General features: G+C 34.5%; 1 long non-coding RNA gene across 1 annotated transcript in view; it reads left to right on the top strand.

Moving 5' to 3' along the window:
- LOC103883187 overlaps positions 1-18,989 on the top strand; it is a 38,177-nt gene that overhangs the window by 15,303 nt on the left and 3,885 nt on the right. Inside the window, exon 3 of the long non-coding RNA XR_645324.4 lies at positions 7,305-7,351. This is a non-coding gene — a long non-coding RNA (uncharacterized LOC103883187). The remainder of the gene's footprint in view (positions 1-7,304; positions 7,352-18,989) is intronic.

Below are 18,989 nucleotides of genomic sequence, written 5' to 3'. Positions count from 1 at the left end.
CTAATGATGAAGGAATAAAATAAACACTACAGGCCTGATGTTCAAAATGTCTAGAAAAGGCCAGTAGCTTGCACATTGCAATCCTACACTGCATTGCTTTTCTTACCCAACCACCTAATCATTTCATAAGATGAACCGAGTGAGAGAAAATAATAAGTCGACCATGTGACAGGGAAGGTATGCCTTGGCTTTCACAGGGGCTTAGCCTGCCCAGTACAATCCACCTAGTCTCAATATAATATTTTGGTTTTATAGGGCTCCTAGTGAGTGCCGAGGTTTTTTTACCCACATACTGAAAACATCATCTGTTTTAGTGTTCTGCATGTGACATCATTCTGACATACTGTAAACATGATAGTGCATTTTATGGCAGTGGAAAAATAAGCAAGAATAGGAAATATCTTTCCTCCATGCTTTGGTCAAATATATTTTATGGTTACCTAAACTCTGCACACATGCGGTTTTCAGAGATGTGTATAAAGGATCTTTCTACTTTGAATAAATTTGTTCTGATGAATGTAACTATTCACAGAAAAGCTTTGACATTCCTTGAAAATGTATTGTTTCCTGTTTCAAAGATGTATTATATACTTTACCAAAAAAGTCTTTACTATAATTTTAGTTCTAGGTCACTAATATTGGTAATACTATGTCTCACTTTCAAGTTCTCAGAATGCAAATAAAGTACTTCAATCTGAATGCTTCTATTGATTTTAAGGGTTCTTTCCACCCAAATCTAGCAGTTACAGCCATGAGCACAGTCTCATTTTTATTGACCAACCATCAGAAAGAGAGGAAATGAAAATAAGACAAAAGGAATTAAACTCAAGTGGAAGATACATAAAGAAAAGAGAGAAAGGTGGTAAACAGAACTAAAATATGGAAATTGGATCAGTTTTAAGCTTCCTCCTCAGCAGAAAGTCATAATGGGTCTGTAAGCTCTTAGTACGATCCTGTTGGTCTCAGAGGCAAGCCAGATATCTGAGGCTTGAAGTGCCACAGGGCAGGTAGGTTACCATTTAGGTTATTCAAAATTATATTTAAAAAGTAGTACTTAATAATTTCTTAGGTATTACTCAATAGCTCAAGCTGCAGCATTCTAGTTTTGCTTCAAATTATTTCCTGACTTCTACTTTTCCTGAAAATATCCTTCATATATGTACTTCTTAAAACACATAGCCCCAACTTTTCCTGTGAATGTAAGTCACCTCTGCAATAAAGATTAAGTAGGAAAATTGTTTTTCATTAGGTTTTAATTTGTGATTCATCTTAGATATGCTAACGGAAGAATGTATTTGATTGATTCATTTTTAAAAGATAAGAAAAAAACATGTATAAGTTCAATTAGTCCAGTAATCCTTAAGATTCAAAAAATGAGGTTCACATGTTTATGTTTTATAAAAATACCATCCGAGAAAAAAGTATCCTATTGCCTGGGGGGAAAAAAGCTGGTTTGCTATCTTTCATCTACCTGACTCAAACAGAGAAACTATGTTCCATTATCTTCATAAAGTAAATTGCTACTTGTAATATTATAAGCATAAGTTTTCCTTTTCTCATTCTATCATTTAGTAAGGATGTTTAAAATAATCTTGAGTTACTTCGGCAGCTATTTATCAATGTGTTTTATGCCTTTGGTTAGCTATAATCTTAGTCATTTTAGTACATGGAGCCCTAATCTTCAAGTCTGTCAGTCCCATTTTGCATTACAAATCATTTGTAGTTTTATAACTGTCATTTCCAAGGACATCTGGAAAAGATGGATTTATGAAAGGTTACCATGCATTCTAAGAAGGCCAAGAATTAGCATGACTTTGTAAAGGTTCTTATAAATTGAGCAGCAGCCATCACTGGCAATAAGGTGTTTTCTGCTCTTGTCAAGTATCTTTATTTAAATATTAAGGGAGAGAGATGACCTTTGGCCTTGGAGATCACTGTGACATGGCAATGGTTCAATCTATTAGCTGTCAATGGAGTGCTATGGTCTGACTCTCTCAAGGCTCCTATTTGTGGACAGTGTTATAATAACCCTTCCATTAGGCATCCCCAAGGCAAATAACCTCAGCTTTAACAGAGTCAGTTTAAAACTCCTTAGAGTAACATTTAGAGACTATCTGGTTTGTGTCAGTTTAAGATCAACTACTCTGCACAAGTTCAATTCTGTAAATTTTAAGTAGCCATAGTTATTTAAGAATTATTTCCTATATACCTGCAGGTAAATATTAGACACATAGAATGTAGAAATAGCCCTATCTACTACTTTGATTTTTTAACAGCCTTTTTAGGGATTAATTCAATCCAAATGGGCTTGAGAATCTATTTTTTAACATGACTTTTTCTAATCTATGTACATATCTTTTGTTGATAGAAATTGTGCAGGGTTGCTGCAGTGGTGTGGTATGAACAGGAGTTAGAGATATCAAATCCCCTAACAGTACACATAAATTATCATAAATGGAATAGAGAAGGTAATATTCATTAGGAAGCAGGCACACCTCTCTATGTATATACTGAAGTAGGTGATGGTTACAAAACCAAAAATTTTTGGTTTTCTCTGTCTCTTCCACCTGATTTTGTCAGCCTTCCACGCTGTTTTACCCCAGGTAAGTCATCTGGTTATGCTCAAATGAAATGTTCACATTTGAATCACAAATGATTGCTCTTATCTCTAACTACTTAGGTTCATTCTTACACTCAGACTTTGGGGGGAAAATCTGAGGTAAAAAGACATCTTTATGCAGTGAAAAATCAAGGTCAAACGATCCTAAAATGCTTTGAGAAAATCACAGTTGTCATTGTAAGTCTAAAACATAACAGTAAAGATGATACTAATACTTTGAATATTTGGTCATGAAATGATTTTACTGTTCCCTCTAAATTCAACGTTTGTGTTTGGATGTCTGTGACTTTTTTCTTGTTAAAACATAAAATCCAGATTAAATATGAACAAGTTTATTGGTGACTATAGATAGCTTCTCAAATGCAAGTTTCATTGCTTTACATTCTTCGTTAAATACCAACAGACAAATTCATTTAATTTGGGAACTTTATTTTTAAAACTAATGGAAAGTCATCAAATATTTATGGAGAGCTTACAATGTATACATGACATTGAGTTCAATACAAACATCTATAAATATTCTTTCCATGCATACAGTAAATATCCAACCAATTTTTAAAATTAAAGACTAATTCTTAAGAAAATAAAGTATATGTTTAGTACTTGACTTTATTTATTGATGCCAAATACAGTGAATTGTAAATAATTATTGATTGTATTTTTTGTCCTGTATTAGGTTAACTGCTATAAGTGGGAAAAAAGTAAAATGATATCATGTGCTAAAACCCTAGTGCTCATAAACAACACTTAGCCTTTGATTTACAGTGAAATCACAATTCTCCATTTCTCATTCCCTCTGTCTCTCTGACATTGCGTGCGAGACTATAGGGCAATACATGCCCTACAACATAATATAGGATGTAATTTAAAGGATTCTATTGATGCTATAAATCACAAGTAGTTCTGCTGAAGCAGTTTATGAATGGCAGTAAAACACTAAGACTGGATTATACCATTAGAATTAGGTACCACATGCACTTATTGTTATTTGTAATTGGAGATAAAGTATTACAAAACACATATATGGAAATGTCGTTTTTCTTGATATTTACAAGCTTCTTCTACTCTTATGCAAGAAGATGTGTTTTGGGATAAAATAAGAAATCCAGGGTTGTAGAATATCTGTCATTCTGGAAAAAGGATTTGTGTTCTCTGAGAGTAAACCATAATAGTTAGAGCATATTCTGGCAGTTCATACATTACCGAATTGTTAGAACCACAAAATACTATCTGCATATGGCTACTAGCATATGGGTTATTAATAATGCTTATTAGAACAAAATTAAAGAGAAATAACACCACAACTACTATGTGGTATGATGCTCTAAAAATCAATTGAAGAGTATAAAAGGTCAATCAATCTGTTAATGCTCTCTTAAAATATTATAATAATGAAGTTATTTTTCCATTGAACTGACTGGTTTTTGGAGATGTATAGCCATTCTGAAGCTCTGAAATAATGTGGACTTAAATATTTCTTTTCTGGTAGGATAAAATGATAATGGCAATTCTTTAACTATTCTGGGCACTTATTTGATGATGGAGAGGAATTCCAGTCTTCTGTCTTTTTTAGCTGCATCCTTCTGTTATTATGAGTAAATTGTCTTAGTGGATATATCTGTGTAACCAAACCAGATGGCCTGATTTGATGCCAACACAGTTCTTTCATCTATTATTTTAAATGTTATTTTTTTCTCAAAGAAACTAAAATAAAATAACATATAGTGGGATATCACAAGTAATTTCAGAATATTCTAAGTGGGTCTTTGGGTTCTTCAAATTAATTTCCCTAAATGAGGTCAATCCTCATCAAATTCTAAAATAGGTTAAGACTTGAGCACCTCCTACCTTTCTGTCTCAGGCAATGACCAGCAATAGCCATAAACATCCAAGCTTACCCCTAGTTTCCCATGAATAAAGTAAGGCATTCCAGAATTATTTATCTGGATTATCACCTGAGTTGTGTCCTTTCATTTTAGACTTGTTGCTATTATATTTCCCTTTCCACAGAAACAAATTCATTCTAATCTCACACTTTCAGAAGAAAATAGAATAATTGACTAATAGCTATCTGCATTTATTTACAAAGGTAGTGATTACATTTGAAATACCATTAGAATTACATACCACATGCAGGTATTGTGGTATAATATAATAAATATAGGTATAAAATAATATACAGATTATTTTAAAAATCCTTTTTCTGGGAATAACTCTAGAATTGATTTAAATATTAAAATGGGTAAAAATTATGGCTATAACAGTTTAGACATGAGAAAGATGACTTCCAGCTAGAGATTCTCTAGAAAGTTTCTAAGATGAGGTTAATTAGCATGCAGAGATATAAAGGATGGCCATCCTGGAGGAGTTTAGTCAAGGCACAAAAGCACGAAAGTGGGTACGTAAATTCTGTACATAAAAGGGAGGAGTATGAGAAATTCTGGGTACATAAAAGGGAGGAGTATGAGACGTCTATCTCTGCAGAAATGTTGGGAAATGAAGTAGCATGTAGAGAAGAAAATAATTTTGTATTACAGTCTTGCAACCAAAGTAATCAATATTAGCATTATTATATCTTTCTGTAACAATTTTAAAATAATAATATTCTGCATTTATGATTATATGTACATATATGTTTATATACATATATGTCTATGTGAATATATGTATTTATAATACACATTTATAATGACACATAGTTTTAAAATAATTAGAGAAATGTCTTTTAAACTGTATACTTGTTCAAAATAAGAATGATCAATCAACTCTATAGGGAATTTCTGTTTTTTCTCATATTTTGCTACTGTTGGAATAAAGGTTAGAATAAACATACATTCAAATATTTGTACTTGGAACTATTTTCTTAAGAAATATTAAGAGAAATGAAAGTCCAGTCAAATGTATTAAGTATTCAAAGTTTTCTGATATGTAATGCCATGTTGCTTGAGTATATACATTTTACACTTTCTAAGTAGTGATAAAAGTGCCATCTTAATACCGATTTTTGTCTTTCATGTATCTTTAAATTCAAGATTTCAACAAGGATAATACATTGTTTAACCTTAATAATGATGTTTTTCCTTTGGATTTTCTTATGCTGTTCTCTTTTCTACTCTTAGAAGGGCATTCATTTTGCTTATGAGAATGTAAGAATTGCTAACCCAGAAATAGAAAGAAAAGAAAGAAAGAAAAGTTTTTATTTAGTTTTCAAATCCAAAATAGTATTTTTTGCAGAAGTAAAAATATTTGGAAAGTTAAGCTTTGTTGAGAGAGAAAGGATCTTTTTCAAAACACTTAAAATATGAAGGGTCAAGTCTAAAGATCAAAGACCGTAGTGCAGAGAGAAAGCTTTTCTTTGTATTCATGGGGTTCACCGTGGTTCTGCGAGTTGATATCTTTCATACAATTTAGACAAATCTTGGCCTTTATTTCTTCAAATATTATCCTCCATCAGATTTTGAAAAAACTTGGCCTTCATTTTTTTTCAAATTTTGTTTTGGTTTCATGATCTTTTCCTCTCCATCTGTGATTTCAATTACACATATATTAGGCCTTTTTAGAGTGTCACATGTATCTCAAGCATTTTTTTCCCTAGGTGTTTTCAACTATTTTTTCCCTATGACTTCAGTTTTAATGTTGTTCTACTGACATGTTCTTAGGCTTGCTAATCCTATATTCTGCTATATAGGGTAAGCAATTTGACCCATTCAGCATGTTTTTAAAGTTAGATGTTGCGTTTTGCAGTTCTGTAAAACTCATTTAATTCTTATTTACAAGCTCTTCACTTATTTACAACTTCTTCACTGAAGATTTTTTTATTCATTTTGTTTTTATTTTTCTCTATTTTCTTTAAAATAGGATTCTCAGTTACTTTGAAGGCTTTTTCCACTAAATTAACATTAGGTTATCCCTGAATTTGCTCTTATTGACTTTATAAAGAATTTCTTGATTGGCAGTAACTTTTTTTTTTGCTCCTTTACATATTTGGTGAGATGGGAATATATTTCAAACTTTATGAAAACTATATTAGAAAAAAATCTGGATTATATTATTTTCCTCTAAAGAGTATGAAATTTTCTTTTGCGAAATGTTAAATTATTGGAGGGGAACTTGCAGCTGTCAAACCTTGCTTTCAGGATTTCTAAAAGTGAATATGATTCAGCTTTACCATTACTCCTACGACAGAACCATCATAACTCTTAGGGCATACTTCTTAATCCTAGGGCTTAGACTTTCTCAACTACAATCCTAAGATATTTACTAAGAATTCCCTGCTTTATCTGGACCTGCACTTTTATTTATTTATAATACTCTCTGCTTCTGAAATTTATGCTCAATTCTCTGGCCTCCTAGCAAATGTGTTATATTATGCTTCCCAGAGATTTGCTCTGTGCATGTACAGTTTAGGCATCAGCTAAGGACCTAAGAGGGACTTTATGCAGATTTTGTAGGTATCTTTATCTGCAGTGTTCTTTTCTCTGGTACTATGCCCTCCAAATCCTGGTTGTCGGTCCTCTCCAAATCCCAATCAATGTTTCTGCTTGGCCTCTATTTCCCTAATTTCTTAATGAGGGACTCAACTTTTGGACTTTCTTCTCAAAAATTGTAACCCTATCTTGGAAGCTTATCAATGCTCCAAACCACTGTTTCATTTAATTAATTAATTTATTTTTATTATTTACAGTGGGAAGCCAAATCTAATCTCAGCTGCCGTATCATGTCCGGGACCAGGTATCATGAAATAAAATTTGAACAGAGAGAATGTTTAAACTTTAAAAGTAGATTAATCATTGGTAGGTCTAACTGCATATGGTTCTAACAGGGGGAGGTTCATGGGAAATAAAAGAAAGAAAAAAGGTTTTTGTTTTTGTTGTTGCTTGTTTGTTTTTTTAAAATAGCACAAGGTTGCAGTGTGTTGCCTAGTCTGGTCTGAAACTCCTGGGCTCAAATGATCCTCTCTCCTTGGCATCTCAAAATGTTGGAATTACAGGTATGAGAGCCACTGCACTCAGCAGAAAAAGCATGTTTTAAAAATGAAAAAAAAAAGTTTTCTCTGCATATATAGGAAAATGCCAATTATTTTTCAACCATGCCGCACTTTAAAAAATTATTTGTAAGACTTATTGTTTTCAACACATGTATTTCTTTTTTGAGGGCTGTATGTTAATGTCTTTTCTTGTATATGCCTTTAAAAAGCAAATTACAGGCTTCTGTAGTTGAAATACAAGAAACTGATTTATGCTCCCACCTGAAGTATTAATCGTATTTTTTAAGATACAGATAGAGCATGTGAAAAAGAAACAACTGGAAAGAGATGGGACATCAGGAAGTAAAAGTAGTCCATGCGAGATAGAATAAAAATGAAGTGAGCCGCATAACTGCCCCAGCTCACTGAGACAGTTTCAGCGCCATAGTACAAGGAGCGTAACCTAAGTGGAATTCAAGAGACTTCCTGAGTTAAGGAGACAGAGCTAAGAATCTGGAGAGAAAAAGGCAGGTCAACTTTATAAAAAGAATACTAAAGAGGAAAGAACTGGACAAAGAGAGAAATTCAGAGATCTCATAGGGCCTCTCTTGCGTATTCAGCAGAGTATTGATTAATGCATGTGCTTCAACTATCCAAGTTGAGGGAAGTGCTACTGAAAGGATTAGAGAACAAAAAATCTATGAAACAGACGCAAGACTGGGAATAGTGCCTATTCCACTAGCCAAACTGAAAAACAAACAAACAAAACTTCATTCTTCACAGGCTTTGTGTAGAGTACTTAGAAAGGTTTGCCTCAATAGTGGAAAACAATTAGACTAGATTGAGTACTGCCCCAGATTCCAAAAAAAAAATTGTAAAGCAAGTCCCGAAAGGATCAAACTGTTTCCAAGTAACCTAACTCCATTCCAGAACAAAACATCCACGCAAGTGAGCTAGGAAATGGATCTTTCCAAATTGAACCTTGAGATGACTGCAAGCTTGTAGAGATTCAGTCAAAAGATAGCTCTAAGTCATGTTTGGATTTCTGACCCACAGAAACTGTGGTATAATAAATGACATTTTAAGTCAATAAATGTTAGTGTAATATTTGACCCAGAAGGAAACTTCCTTAATCTATTAAAGGGTATCTATGAAAGACCTACAGCAAACATATTTAATGGTGAAAGACAATATTTGTTCCCTAAAAATCAAGAATAGAAAGGATGTCTGCTCTCACTACTTTTGTTCAACTTGTACTGTAAGTTCTAGTCAACAAGCTAGCCAGAAAAGAAAAAGAAATAAAAGGCTTCCACATTTGAGGGGAATAAGTAAAACTATCTTTGTTCATCAACAACATGATCATGTATGTAGAATAGCTGATAAACTATTAGGACTAGTGAGTGAGATTAGCAAAGTTGCACGCCTCAAAATAAATTTATAAAAATTTATTACATTTCTATATTTTGGAAACAAAAAATGGAAGTTGAAATAAAAATACCATTCACATTAGCATCAAAATATAAAATATTCAGGCATAAATATGATATAACAATTATACACCAAAAAGTATAGCACTGAGAGAGACTGAAGAGAACCTAAATAAATGGAAAGAGACCTACTTTCATGGATTGGCAGGCTCAATATTGTTAAGTTGCCACTTCTGAAATTGATTTATGGATTCAAAACAATTTCAACTAAAATTCCAGTTGTCTATTTGCAAAAATTGATGGGTTGATTCTAAAATTGATATTGATGTGTAAATGTACCTTAAAAGTACATTTTAAGTACCTTAAAAAGAGAAAAAATCTTAGAACTTATAATATGTGCTTTCAAGGCTTATTTATAAAAGTACAGAAATCAAGACAGAGTTGTATTGATGTAAATTAAAGAGATGAATAGACTAGAATAGAGGGTCCAGACATATACTCACAAATATATAGACAATTGATTTTCAACAAAGGTGCAAAGATAATTCAGTACAAATATTACTGAAAATTACCATTTACTAATTTTTTATTTGTTTGTTGCCTATCTTCCTTATTTACACGTAAGCTAATTGAAGGCAAGATCTTGGTTTCATTAACTACTATGTCCCTGTGTCTATAGTAATGTCTAACACTGAATACAAATACCACCTTTTGTGGTGAAAAGTGCAAATAGCTTAGAGCTAGAAGCAGTTCCGGGTCATGCAATATAGTGCAATCTTATCGATCTTTTTTTTTTTTTTTGAGACGGAGTCTTGCTTTGTTGCCCAGGCTGGAGTGCAGTGGGGCGAGATCTCGGCTCACTGAAAACTCAACCTCCTGGGTTCACACCATTCTCCTGCCTCAGCCTCCCGAGTAGCTGGGACTACAGGCGCCCGCCACCACGCCCAGCTAATTTTTTTTATTTTTAGTAGAGATGGGGTTTCACCATATTAGCCAGGATGGTCTCGGTCTCCTGACCTCATGATCCGCCCACCTCAGCCTCTCAAAGTGCCGGGATTACAGGCATCAGCCACGCGCCCGGCTTCTTATCGATCTTATGCACTTTAACTTTTTTGTAATAGGGAAGTTATTTAGTGAATGCATAGATGGATGAATAGATAGGCAGGCAGAAAGTAATGCTGGAATGCATTATTAGAAACTACAGAAACAACATGCCACTGAGTATCTCACTTAAAAAATAAATAAACATGTGATAAGAAACGGCAATAGAAAGAAGCATCTCTCCTCCTCCTCCTCCTCCTCCTCCTCCTCTTCCTCCTTCTTCTCTTTTTTGACATGGGTTCTTGCTCTGTCACTCAGGCTGGAGTGCAGTGGTACATTCATGGATCACTGTAGCCCCCACCTCCTGGACTCAAGTGAGCCTCCCACTTCAGCATTCCCAGTAGCTGAGACCACAGGCATGTGCCACCACACGAGGCTAATTTTTTAAATAGTTGTAGAGACAAGGTCTCACTATGTTTTCAAGGCTGGTCTTGAACTCCTAGACTCCAGCAATCCTCCCACCTTGGCCTCCCAAAGCACTGAGATTATAGGTGTGAGCTACCACACCTGTCTCAGAACCTCATTTTGTATGATAATTGTAATAGCTATTATTTATGGGATACTAAATGTATGCAGGAGATTAGGCTACATTATTTATGTGCCTTCTCTCATTTACTAATCCTCAGCAAAAATTTACTATGCTGGTTATTAAACTTGTTCCCATTTTACACATGAGGAGACTGATGCACAGAGGTGAAGTAAATCTTCACAGTCATGTGCCCCTTAAACAGTAGAGAAAGGACTTGAACTAAGTTTGTCTTACAACAAAGACTGTAGGACTCTCAAATATTACATACTGCCTCAGAATGCCATCTGACTGTCTCCAAGAAATTCATCCGAGGAAACGCCTTGCATTTTCTTACTTGTTAAATGAATGTACTCTGTCTGAAAAAAAAAAAAAAAAAAATTGAAAGTGAGCAAAGTTACTCAGAAAAGTTGCTGAAAACAATAATATCTAGAGTGGAGTAATACAATTTGAAAAGCAAAAAGTCATTCAAAACCTCAACTTTTCTCATTTCCTCACTTGAGTAATTAAAGAAACCAGATAGGTTATTTTCATTGAATTTGTCTATCTTTGTCTTCACCTTTTCATCCTGTTCCTCCTGCTGCCACTCCCCTATTTCCTCTTATTCCTCCTTTTTGTTTTCCTTCTTTCCCCTCCTCTTAACTCCCTTCTATTCTTCGCTCCTCTAACCATCTTTTTCTGTTTTTGCCTTTTTCAAGACCATACGCATTCCCATGGTCCTGAATTCCAACTCTACTATGCGCAGTCTCCATCTCTTACAGACTAAATGTTTGTGTCACTCCGAAATGTGCATGTTGAAGCCTTAACCCCCAGGGTATGGTATTAGGAGATAGTGCCTGTGGGAGATGATTAAGGCAAGAGAACAGAGCCCTCCTTGATGGAATTGGTGCTTTTATTAAAGGAATTGGTGCTTTTATGAAAGAGGCCCTGAAAAACTTGTTTGCCCTTTCTGCCAACTGAGGACAGTGAAAAGATGGTGGCCTCTGGACCAGGAAGTGGACCCACACCAGACACTAAATTTGCTGGAATCTCGATCTTGGATATCTCAGCCTCCAGAAATGTGAGAAAAAAATTTCTGGTTTGTTAAACCATCCAGTCATGGTATTTTTGTTATAGGAGCCACAACAGCATCTCCTTGATGTTCTCTTCAGTGATCTACAAAGTGTACCACGATTCCACTGCACCCTCAAATAAGCTAGGCATATTACCCCCATCACTCTATATTGTGTGTTTTAAAGCCCCAGTCTATATAGGCTTTGTGACTTCCCTCATCTTTAGGCTGTAAAATCCTGCACTAATTATTTACTATGCACCGCCACCCGCTAACAAACTCTAAGTCATGTTCATCCAGTAAACCTGCAAAGAAGAAATAATTGGCGCGGCGTGGTGGCTCACTCCTGTAATCCCAGCACTTTGGGAGGCTGAGGCGGACAGATTACGAGGTCAGGAAATCGAGACCATTCCGGCTAACATGGTGAAACCCCGTCACGACTAAAAATACAAAAAAATTAGCCAGGCGTGGTGGCGGGCGCCCGTAGTCCCAGCTGCTCCGGAGGCTGAGGCAGCAGAATGGCGTGAACCCGAGAGGCGGAGCTTGCAGTGAGCCGAGATCGCGCCACTGCACTCCAGCCTGGGTGACAGAGCAAGACTCCGTCTCAAAAGAGAGAGAGAGAGAGAGAGAGAGAGAGAGAAAGGAAGGAAGGCAGGCAGGCAGGCAGGCAGGCAGGAAGGGAGGGAGGAAGGGAGGGAGAAAGAAAGAGAGAGAGAAAGAGAAAGAGAGAAAGAGAGAGAGAGAGAGAGAAGAAAAGAAAAGAAAGAATTGCACTGTAAGCCCTATATCAGCTGTTTCTAGAGTGAGGCAGAGCTCCTAAAATCTGCATAATAGCACATTCGGCTGAAACCTGGCTACCTGGGATTTTAGTCCTAGATCTAGTTCTGTGATGGTGACAAGTAACATAACTACTTCCCTCTCAGTTGAATGTTGGGCATCAAGAGAATGATAAAGTCACACATTCTTTTCACAGCCGGAATGATTCTCTGCTTCACCTGAATAATGCAGGATAACTTCTCATTTCATTTAAACAGAGCTGCAAAGTCTCCTTTGCAATGTAAGGTAACATATTTACATGTTCCAGGGATTAGAATGTGGCCATATTTGGGAGACGATTATTCCACCACAAGGCTGTTAAAACTAATGTTTATACTAGGGGGGAAACCTGGTTACTTCTAAGAATCTCGCCAAAACATAAGTGCAAATACTGCATGTCTAGTTTTTTGTTTTTGTTTTTGTTTTCGTTTTTCTGCCTTTGTTGTCTTCAAACCAGAAAATTAGAACTGTTACTGGTCAAAGAGACTTGAAAGCCAACATTGTGAAAATACTACTGGTGAATGAAGAGAATGAAACAGGAGATTAGAAAAATAAACCATCAATATAAGCATACTATGCATCTTAATTTTTTCTTTGAATAAATAATACATTTGTATGCTTCAAAAACATTTTAAAAGGTATGTAACAAAAATATTCCCACATCTTCTCCCTCAATAACATGGCTGTTAGGTTCCTACACATCTTTCCACAGTGCATTCCTGCATGTATAGCAAATACGAATGTATATCCCTATCTTTCACTCTCCACTACCAAGAAAGAAGAGAGCATTCTACATGCAGCTCTACTCTATATAGTACTAAGTTAAAAAAAAATCAATCCTAGGGAACTTTCTTTACCAGAACACTAGGTGTTATTTTCTTCATTCCTTATTGCAAAAACATTCTACTCCATTTCATAGATGTACCATAAATCTCATGGCCATTTGATGTGATTACAATACCATTTATAGGATAGTCTCTTCTATACTGATTTGCAATGATTTCCTTTTTGTTTAATTCCAATATGCATTTAGGCTTATTTATGTCATATGAACTGTTTATTCATTTCCCATGCCACAGAGTTTTAATTAGTGAGACTTTAAGATATGTTTTTTTTTTTTTTTGAGATGGAGTCTCGCTCTGTCGCCCAGGCTGGAGTGCAGTGGCCGGATCTCAGCTCACTGCAAGCTCCGCCTCCCGGGTTCACGCCATTCTCCTGCCTCAGCCTCCCGAGTAGCTGGGACTACAGGCACCCGCCACCTCGCCCGGCTAGTTTTTTGTATTTTTTAGTAGAGACGGGGTTTCACCGTGTTAGCCAGGATGGTCTCGATCTCCTGACCTCGTGATCCACCCATCTCGGCCTCCCAAAGTGCTGGGATTACAGGCTTGAGCCACCGCGCCCGGCCTAAGATATGTTTTAATGTCTGGTAGCCCTTGACTTTTCTCATTACTCTTCCTTTTCAGCTATTTCTTCTATTTCTTATTTGCTTATCTTTCTTTATAAGATTTAATGGCAACTTGCCCTGTTTACAAACACCTATTGGCATTTCTATTTATATCCATAAAATTTATGAATGTGCGTAGGGAGAATGGATACATTTATTATGTTGTCTTCCTATCCAATGATATAGTATACTTTTCCACTTATGTAGTTTCTTTTCACACTAGGTTTCTTGAATGATGTAAGTGGGCTATTAATGAAAAGAGGCAAAGTGTTATTGAGTACTCTTAGGCATTCATAGACAGTGTGGGAGAGGTAACTAAAAGAGCGAACTGCTTGCTGTAAGCATGTGGTTTCCTACATGCTTAATACTAACAAGAAAAACAAAACAAACAAACAAACAAAAAACCCTTATCCCAGACAGGGACAGTAAATTAGCTGGGAAGGGGTAGCAGTAAACTAGCTTGGTGCACTGATATAGTGAACCACACACTTAGACACACACTGAAATATACACTCTCTTACTTTGCCTAGGAGAAGAGACACAAAGGTCCTCTGACAAAGTGCCCCTTTCCTGAACAACCTGGGTTGTGTGTACTAAAAGTCTTTTTAAAGTAATAACTCCAAATAAATCCAAATCTTCTGAAACCCCAGAGTCATATCCCACGGTATTAAAACTATTGATGAGCTCCCTGAATAAATAATTGTAATCTCATTGGATGCTTGTGTCTAAAGGACCTCTCCCCCTTCTCTCTCTCACCTCCCCTCTGTACTAAGCTAACTCTTGCTCTGCCTTGAGGTGCCAGTTTCCCTGAGACTGGTTTAGATGCACCAATGTTTGCTTCCATAATACCCTTAGCTCTGCTACCATCATATTTACTAAAAATGATTGGAAGATTTCAGTGACTTTTGATTTTTATGTTCTCTTCAGCAACAACCACTGTTCCTTGGGGGACGTTTATTAAAGGAACAGTTAAGTGAATCAACGAATGATTCTAGAATAGGAATATTCTCTATATCAAGTTTTGCAAAAGTCAGTGTTATTTTCATTTTTCAAAGTTATATGCCCAAAGAACACAAAAATTCCTGTCTCACTGTAATACAGAAAGATTGAAAGGTAAACATTTCAATGAATGGTCACAGCCTTCAGTGAGCACCCTTTCATTATCTGATTGAAGAATTTGACACTTGCATACTTTCCTTACCTAAAATTACCCATCACTGAATTATTTATTAAGAAAATAGCATGTTAAGCATGTTAAGTGATGTAGAATATAAAAAAGCTAAGGTATATGTTTTGCCTCCAGTGCCCATCCATCTAGTGAGAAAGGTAATGTATGCATTAGCAATGCAAAGATAAATGGCAATACAAAGATAGAATTTAAGTACCAGCTGACTGGGATCTCCAGAAAAGACAATGGTGATGTTAACTGTTGCCTGGGGTGGTGAGGGAAAGCCTTCAAAGTCTTCAAAATAGGAAAATGTTGAGTAGCCTTGTTAGATTAAAGAACAGAAGACCAGATGAGCATGGAAGTTGCCAAGACTGACTTTCTTTATTCATTTGGGGACCTGTGTGGAAAAGGTAATAAATCTATATCTCAAATCTACTTTTTATATTTACCAATGAATAAATACAAATTTAATGCTGGAATAAAGAATGCCTCAGATGTATCCTACTTCCTGTCCTTAGGAATATCAGAATGGGTTTTACACAACTACCTACTACTTCTAACATTAAAAGTGATTGCAAAGTCTTGAAGAACTTAGAGGCCTACTTGTTCCATATAAACATATGAAAGAACGATTTCTTGAGAGATAACCTTATAACTCAAGCAATATTTTTTCTCTACACATATGCACAACATCACTCTTCACTTGTGTAAGCAAATAAATTATAATCTCGGCTGTAGTATTGTTTTTCAGCAATTTAATTTTTTCTGAACATAGCTTTTATTCTATTATAATGCTTGAATGACTCACATGCAGTGTTTCCAATCCACTTTTCCTGGCTTGTGAAACTTTTTAACAAAATGTTAGCATTTGCAAGCACCAGATGTTTTGACATAAGGAGAAGCAATATGTAAATTTTAATCCATGCTAGGAACAATAGCCTACAGGCACCTTTTTCTTATTACGTGAATCATATACTTAACCACAATGTGGTAGAGCCTATCAAAATCATCACTATCTCAAATGTAATACTCTTGTCTTATGGTTGCCAATTAATGAAACTGATACATATTTAACATGATAGGTATCCGTTACTTAGCCAATAAGCCTTACTGTATTTTACTACTTCAATACCACATAGCTAGAACTCTGCAGGTGACAGTAACAACTTTTTAGGGGGTTTTAATCTTCCTTTTGGTGATCAATAAAATCAAGGCTTGTATTAGATCTTAATGTTTTATAGCTGCAAATATTATTTTACCAAAAATATTAAAACCTATTACAACTTTTTTCATCTTTTCCACCTTTTAACTCAACTCAGGGTAAGGGTATGATGTATGATGTGTGTGTGTGTGTGTGTGTGTGTGTGTTTCTAATAGGAAAGACTTGGAGATAGCTTCAGTGTTTGCTAAATGTATTTTCCAATAAAGAATAACATATTCTCTTTAGCTTAAGGATTTTCTAGGGACAAAAAAGAATAACAAAGAAGAACATATTTTTATATGCAGTCTTTTGTAATATTGAAGAATTATAAAACCTTTAAAATAAGCTCCCACATGGACACACATATGTATGCCCAAACACACCACAGAGGTACATACACATACAATAAACAATCAAGTATCAAAACCATTCAGTCATCCATATTTTCAGCCTATATACTGTTTAAGAAAAGTCATCCTGAGTTATTTTTACCTGTATTAGATTATTCTTTCCATACCAAGATTATTATAATGATCAGTATTTCGGGCATTGATAACATTTTAAGAAAAATATTCATATGATATTACTTTTTTTTAAAAAGCAAAGAACCTATATTTGAACATAGAATACCACCCTTTATGGTTAACTCTGAGCAGTCTTGTTTTAGTATTTTAAAATAAAGTATGGAGGGAAAAATTCCATAAACATGGTATTAAATATTAGAAAGTCTTAACACAACTGAAATCCTTATTAATTTCATTATCAAAGGGTAGGTCTAGTCAATACCAATTAACAGCTTTAAAATGTTTTACATATTAAAATACAGTATTCTATTTATCCTAGATTGTCTGGGGACTATCTAGTATATTAAAAGGTTTTGCAGAGTTTCTTAGTGATTTCACTGCTACCATTATGCCTGTTAGCAATTTAGCAACATCCTGATAAATATTTTCCATAAATCAAAGCCATAACAGCATGGTGAAGCAGATGGCAGGAGACCATATTAAAGAATGTAACAATTATTTTCTTTAATAGGGAAATATTGAATCATCGTTTTCAGCATGGATTATGTAGTGAGTAGTTGTCAGCTGTGATGTCTAGTGACTGTTTTAAATATCCTCTCAAATGATTAACCCACATTCTCTGTTTTTCAGTGCAGTCTATATACAAAGGCAGAACAAAAACTGTAAAACATTTCATAATTATAGTCTCTCATTTAATATATGCAAAGAAAATATTGGTACATTTTAAGGTATTTTTACAAAGATTCAGGTATGTATTAAAGTACACCAAAGTTCTCCATTTTCTTAGAAAATAAGACACATTACCTTGTTATTAAAAATGAAAAATAGCAATAATTACAAATTCTACAGTCTTATTATATTAACAATGTTTTCTTAATCTAACCAATGTTAGATTAAAATTATAGGAATGTTACTTCAGCTATTCATATATGTAAAACACTATTAAAGTGAAAGATTTTTAACTACATTATAATTATTAAGATTAAATAGCAGAATTAATTTTAGCCTTGTATGCCATAAGCAACTGCTGTGCTGTTAGATAAGATTCTTGAATTTAGTTTGCTTTTAAACTTCAGTATCATATTTAAAGAACAATATGTAACTTCCTGATTATATATAATTCTTTCAGCAAAATCAGTCTCTTCTTTTATCTGTATGTTTTGTTTGCTACATAAACTACCAGCTTTAACACAAAAACAAAATTTATTTCTGTGGAAAAAAATACAGTTGAAAATATAGAATTTTTGAAATAAAACAGTAGTGCAGGGATAAAAGAGGTAGTATTACAAACACAAAAGTCTTTACTGTTATTCTTTATGCCTGTTGGATAATGTAAGAAAAAGACATTTTACAGAGAATTTCATCAGTAGAAAACACAATAGAAATCATCTGATTATGCAGAAATACACATAAAAATCCCTTTACAAGCAGATAAAAAGTTCCCTTTTATGTATAAAGCAGTAGACAATAGTATTTCATTGTTAAGTTGGTTGAATCCTGGGGAATATATTTTTTAATCAAAATAGCTGTTTTCTGATAATCTCCTATACACTCAAATTCTCTATGGACCTCAGAGGGAAAATGTAGCACTGAAAATTCTAAGAGAAGCTATTTTTTTCTGGTTTTGAATTGTTTCCTTGTTTTCAAATTAAAATTCATACAAATAATAAAATATTGGAACATCAATGCACGATGATTACTGGAGGCTCATATAACATATGAGATCAGTAACACTCGAAATGTATTTAGTATTTATTAGGCAAATGTAATGAAATCTCTGTATATATGTATACTAAGTCAAACAGACATACTTATCAACATATGGAGCACTGGAGGGGTAAATGATGTAATTCCATGTAGTACACAGAGACTATGCCATTATCAATACTGAAACAAAATTCAATCCTTCAGGTGTTTTTAAGAAACTCAGATGGTTGATCTTGCGCTGATAACACAGTGAAATAATTAATTGATTCCAGTTTTATTCCACATCTTACATATCAGATGGTCAGTAAATACCTAAAATGTTTGAATAGGGTCAAAGACATTGTAAAAAAAAAAAAAAAAAAAAAAAGAAAAAAGAAAGAAAGAAAATTGGAACACTTAGTTATGCCATTTATTTATTGAAATGTTTAAATTCCACAA

This window comes from Papio anubis, chromosome 4 (assembly GCF_008728515.1).
Source record: "Papio anubis isolate 15944 chromosome 4, Panubis1.0, whole genome shotgun sequence".
Lineage (NCBI taxonomy): Eukaryota > Metazoa > Chordata > Mammalia > Primates > Cercopithecidae > Papio > Papio anubis.
This window is presented reverse-complemented; position numbering and strand designations above follow the sequence as displayed.